This window comes from Arachis duranensis, chromosome 5, assembly GCF_000817695.3.
Source record: "Arachis duranensis cultivar V14167 chromosome 5, aradu.V14167.gnm2.J7QH, whole genome shotgun sequence".
NCBI classification, from domain to species: Eukaryota; Viridiplantae; Streptophyta; class Magnoliopsida; order Fabales; family Fabaceae; genus Arachis; species Arachis duranensis.
In genome coordinates, this window is record NC_029776.3 from 32,421,060 (window position 1) to 32,427,020 (window position 5,961).

General features: G+C 37.6%; 1 non-coding gene across 1 annotated transcript; it reads right to left on the minus strand.

Annotated features, from left to right (window-relative positions):
• Positions 1-3,092: 3,092 nt before the first annotated feature.
• On the minus strand, positions 3,093-3,196 carry LOC127748016 (small nucleolar RNA R71). Its single transcript, XR_008009959.1, has one exon. It is a non-coding gene; the product is annotated as a small nucleolar RNA R71 (small nucleolar RNA).
• Positions 3,197-5,961: the final 2,765 nt, after the last annotated feature.

Consider the following 5,961-nt stretch of genomic DNA (forward strand, 5'->3'; position numbering starts at 1 on the left):
CCAAAACACGTTACAACTTGGCGTTCAACTCCAAGAAAAGCCTCAGCTCGTGGATAGATCAAGCTCAGCCCAAGCATACACCAAGTGGGCCCCGGAAGTGGATTTATGCATCAATTACTTACTCATGTAAACCCTAGTAGCTAGTCTAGTATAAATAGGATAAGTTACTATTGTAGACATCTTTTGACCATTCGGTCTTTTGATCACCTTCATGGGGGCTGGCCATTTGGCCATGCTTGAACCTTTCACTTATGTATTTTGAATGGTGGAGTTTCTACACACCATAGATTAAGGGTGTGGAGCTCTGCTGTATCTCAAGTTTCAATACAATTACTATTATCTTCTATTCAATTCTCTTTTATTCTTATTCCAAGATATACGTTGCACTTCAAATTGATGAATGTGATGATCCGTGACACTCATCATCATTCTCACCTATGAACGCGCGTGACTGACAACCACTTCCGTTCTACCTTAGGCCGGGCGCATATCTCTTAGATTCCCCAATAGAATCTTCGTGGTATAAGCTAGATAGATGGCGGCATTCATGGGAATCCAGAAAGTCTAACCTTGTCTGTGGTATTCCGAGTAGGATTCCGGACGATGGTGATGCGATACATACAGCTTGCCATGGAAAGGAGTAAGAAGAAATTGGATGAATGTAATAAGAAAGTAGAGATTCAAGAGGAGCACAACACCTCCACATGCCTATCTGAAATTCCCACTATTGATGTACATAAGTATTTCTATCCTATTTTATTTTTTGTTTATTATTAATTTTCGAACTCATCATAAACTATTTAATCTGCCTAACTGAGATTTACAAGGTGACCATAGCTTGCTTCATACCAACAATCTCTGTGGGATCGACCCTTACTCACGTAAGATATTACTTGGATGACCCAGTACACTTGCTAGTTAAGTTGAACGTAGTTGTGATCACATATGCCAAAGAGCCATTAAATAAATCTCATGCAAATACAAAAAGGGCAATCACAATTTCGTCCACCAGTGGGCCTTTTGGTTTTTGGATTTGAAGTGAGATGAGTCCGGTTGGTCTTGGTTCAATTGAGTTGGAGGCATGGGTCAACTCCTAGGGGAGCGCTCCGTTTGGTCTTGTGAACGCTACGTTCACTTAGCCTTGTCATGTGCCAAGCCTCCTTTCCCATAGCTCCTCTTTATTTTCGAAAAATATAATAAAAATACAAAAAAATCATAAAATCATAAAAATAAAAAATATTTTGTGTTTCTTGTTTGAATCTTGAGTCAATTTTTAAGTTTGGTGTCAGTTGCATGCTTTAAAAATTTTTCTTGCATTTTTCAAAAATTCCATGCATTCATAGTGTTCTTCATGATCTTCAAGTTGTTCTTGACAAGTCTTCTTGTTTGATCTTGATGATTTCTTGTTTTGTGTCTTTTCTTGTTTTTCATGTGCACCTTTGCATTTATATTTTCCTTGCATTAAAGATTTCTAAGTTTGGTGTCTTACATGTTTTCTTTGAATCAAAAATTTTTCAAAATTATGTTTAGTTTGGTGTCTTGCATGTTTTCTTTGCATAAAATTTTTTTCAAAATTATGTTCTTGATGTTCATCATGATCTTCAAGGTGTTCTTGGTGTTCATCTTGACATTCATAATGTTCTTGCATGCATTAAGTGTTTTGATCCAAAATTTTCATGTTTTGGGTCATATTTGTGTTCTTCTCTCTCATAATTAAAAATTCAAAAAAATCAAAAATATATCTTTTCCTTTTTTCTCTCCAAATTTTCGAAATTTTGGGTTGACTTGGTCAAAAATTTTTAAAATTAGTTATTTCTTACAAGTCAAGTCAAAATTTCAATTTTAAAAATCTTATCTTTTCAAAATCTTTTTCAAAAATCATATCTTTTCCACTTTTTATTTTTTATTTTCGAAAATTTTAAAAATTATATTTTCCTCATTTTTATATCATATTTTCGAAAATATGCTAACAATTAATGTGATTGGTTCAAAAATTTGAAGTTTGTTACTTTCTTGTTAAGAAAGGTTCAATCTTTAAATCCTAGAATCTTATCTTGTAGTTTCTTGTTAGTTAAGTCATTTTAAAAAATTTATCTTTTTCAAAATTTGATTTTAAAATATCTTATCTCACTTCTTATCTTCTTATCTTTTCAAATTTGATTTTAATATCTTTTTCAACTAACTCTTTGACTTTGTGTTTGTTTCTTATCTTTTTCAAAACCACCTAACTACTTTTACCTCTCTAATTTTCGAAAATATCTCATCTCTTTTTCAAAAATTCTTTTTTGTTTTAAATTTTAATTTTAATCTTATCTTATCTCTAATTTTCGAAAATTACTAACCTCTTTTTAAAATTATTTTCGAATTTTCTATCTCTTCTCTCTTATTTTATTTAATTATTTATTTACTAACACTTCTCTTCACCTCTCTTCATCTAAATATCCGAACCCACTCTTCTTCACTCTTCCCCCTTTCTTTTTCTACTAACATAAAGGAATCTCTATACTGTGACATAGAGGATTCCTCTTTCTTTTTCTTGTTTTCTTCTATTTCATATGAGCAGGAACAAGGAAAAAGGCACTCTTGTTGAAATTGATCCTGAACCTGAAAGGACTTTGAAGAGGAAACTAAGAGACGCTAAATTACAACAATCCAGAAGTAACCTTTCAGAAAATTTTGAATAAGAGAAGGAGATGGCAGCCGAACCCAATAATGATAATGCAAGAAGGATGCTTGGTGACTTTACTGAGCCCACGTCCAAATTTGATGGAAGAAGCATCTCCATTCCTGCCATTGGAGCCAATAATTTTGAGCTTAAGCCTCAATTAGTTGCCTTAATGCAACAAAACTGCAAGTTCTATGGACTTCCATCTGAAGATCCTTATCAGTTTTTAACTGAGTTCTTGCAGATTTGTGAGACTGTAAAGACGAATGGAGTAGATCCTGAAGTCTACAAACTCATGCTTTTCCCTTTTGCAGTAAGAGACAGAGCTAGAATATGGTTGGATTCAAAACCTAAGGATAGCCTGGACTCATGGGATAAGCTGGTCACGACTTTCTTGGATAAATTCTTTCTTCCTCAAAAGCTGAGCAAGCTTAGAGTGGATGTTCAGACCTTCAAACAAAAAGATGGTGAATCCCTCTATGAAGCTTGGGAAAGATACAAGCAGTTGACCAAAAGGTGTCCATCTGACATGTTTTCAGAATGGACCATATTAGACATATTCTATTATGGTCTATCTAAATTTTCAAAAATGTCATTGGACCATTCTGCAGGTGGATCCATTCACCTAAAGAAAACACCTGCAGAAGCTCAAGAACTAATTGACATGGTTGCAAATAACCAATTCATGTACACTTCTGAGAGGAATTCCGTAAATAATGGGACACCTCAGAGGAAGGGAGTTCTTGAAATTGATGCTCTGAATGCCATATTGGCTCAGAACAAAGTGTTGACTCAGCAAGTCAACATGATCTCTCAAAGTCTGAATGGATGGCAAAATGCATCCAACAGTACTAAAGAGGCAGCTTCTGAAGAAGCTTATGATCCTGAGAACCCTGCAATAACAGAGGTAAATTACATGGGTGAACCTTATGGAAACACCTATAATTCATCATGGAGAAATCATCCAAATTTCTCATGGAAAGATCAACAAAAGCCTCAACAAGGCTTTAACAATGGTGGACGCAATAGGCTGAGCAATAGCAAGCCTTTTCCATCATCTTCTTAGCAACAGACAGAGAATTCTGAACAAAACACTTCTAATTTAGCCAGTTTAGTCTCTGATTTGTCAAATGCCACTTTCAGTTTCATGAGTGAAACAAGATCCTCCATCAGAAATCTGGAGGCACAAGTGGGCCAGCTGAGTAAGAAAGTCATTGAAACTCCTCCCAATATTCTCCCAAGCAATACAGAAGAGAATCCAAAAGGAGAGTGCAAGGCCATTGATTTAATCAATATGGCCGAATGCACAAGGGAGGAGGAGGACAAAAATCCTAGTGAGGAGGACCTCCTGGGACGTCTCTCAAGCAAGAGGGAGTTTCCTATTAAGGATCCAAAGGAATCTAAGGCTCAAATAGAGACCATAGAGATTTCATTAAATCTCCTTCTGCCATTCATGAGCTCTGAAGACTATTCTTCCTCTGAAGAGGATGAAGATGTGACTGGAGAGCAAGTCACTCAATATTTAGGAGCTATCATGAAACTGAATGCCAAGTTGTTTGGTAATGAGACTTGGGAAAGTGAACCTCCCTTGCTCATTAGTGAACTAGATACCTGGATTCAGCAAATTTTACCTCAAAAGAAACAAGATCCTGGCAAATTCTTAATACCTTGTACCATAGGCACATTGACCTTTGAAAAAGCTCTATGTGATCTGGGGTCAGGGATAAATCTTATGCCACTCTCTGTAATGGAGAAGCTGGGGATCATTGAGGTACAACCTGCCTTGTTCTCATTACAATTAGCAGACAAGTCATTGAGACAAGCTTATGGAATAGTAGAGGACGTGTTAGTAAAGGTTGAAGGCCTTTACATCCCTGCTAATTTCATAATCTTAGACACTAGGAAGGAAGAGGATGAGTGTATCATCCTTGGAAGACCTTTTCTAGCCACAGCAGGAGCTGTAATAGATGTCAACAGAGGTGAATTAGCCCTTTAATTGAATGGGGACTACCTTGTGTTTAAGGCACATGGCCATCCCTCTGTGATAAAGGAGAGTAAGCATGAAGAGTTTCTCTCAGTTCAGAGTCAGGAAGAGCCCCCACAGTCAAACTCTAAGTTTGGTGTTGGGAGGCCACAACCAAACACTAAGTTTGGTGTCAAGACCCCATATCCAAACTCTAAGTTTGGTGTTGGGACTATACAACATTGACCTGATCACCTTTGTGGCTCCATGAGAGCCCACTGTCAAGCTAATGACATTAAAAGAGCGCTTGTTGGGAGGCAACCCAATTTTATTTATCTAATTTTTATTTTATTTTATTTTATTGTTATTTTGTGTTTTATTAGGTACATGATCATGAGGAGTCACAAAAAAATCATAAAAATTAAAAACAGAATAAAAAACAGCAGAAAAAAATTTGCACCCTGGAGGAAGGACAGACTGACGTTCAACGCCAGTAAGAGCATTTGGCTGGTGTTCAACGCAGAGCATGAATCTGGCGCTAAACGCCAGAAACAAGCAACATTCTGGCGTTTGAACGCCAGGAATGTGCCTTGAGGAAAGCTGGTGCTGAACGCCAGTAACAAGCATGAAACTGGCGTTCAATGCCAGAAACATGCTACATACGGGCGTTGAACGCCCAGAACATGCTTTACATGGGCGTTGAACGCCCAGAACGTGCATCACCTCGGCGTTTAAATGCCAGAATGGTATGCAAAGGCATTTTTGCTTGCCTATTTGGTGCAGGGATGTAATTCCTTGGCACCTCAGGATCTGTGGACCCCACAGGATCACCTCAGGATTTGTGGACCCTACAGGATCCCCACCTAACATATTCCCACCTTACCTCATAATCCTATTTCACTCTTCCCCATGTCACACTTCCCATCAACTTCAATCTCTCTTCCCAATTACCCCCTTCACCACTCACATCCATCCACTCTTCCCCAAAAACCCCACCTACCTTCAAAATTCAAAAACACTTTCCCACCTAAACCCACCCTAAAATGGCCGAACCTCACCTCTCCCCTTTTCCTATATATACCTTTCCATTCTACTTCATTTTCACACAACACAATCCCCTCTTCTATACGTTGGTCGAAACCCACACTCCACCTTCTCCTCAATATTTTCTTCTTCTTCTTCTTCTTCTTCTTCTTCTTCTTCTATTCTTTCTTCTATTGCTCGAGGGCGAGCAATATTTTAAGTTTGGTGTGGTAAAAGCATAAGCTTTTTTGTTTTTCCATTACCCATCAATGGCACCTAAGGCCGGAGAATCCTCTAGAAAAGGAAAAGG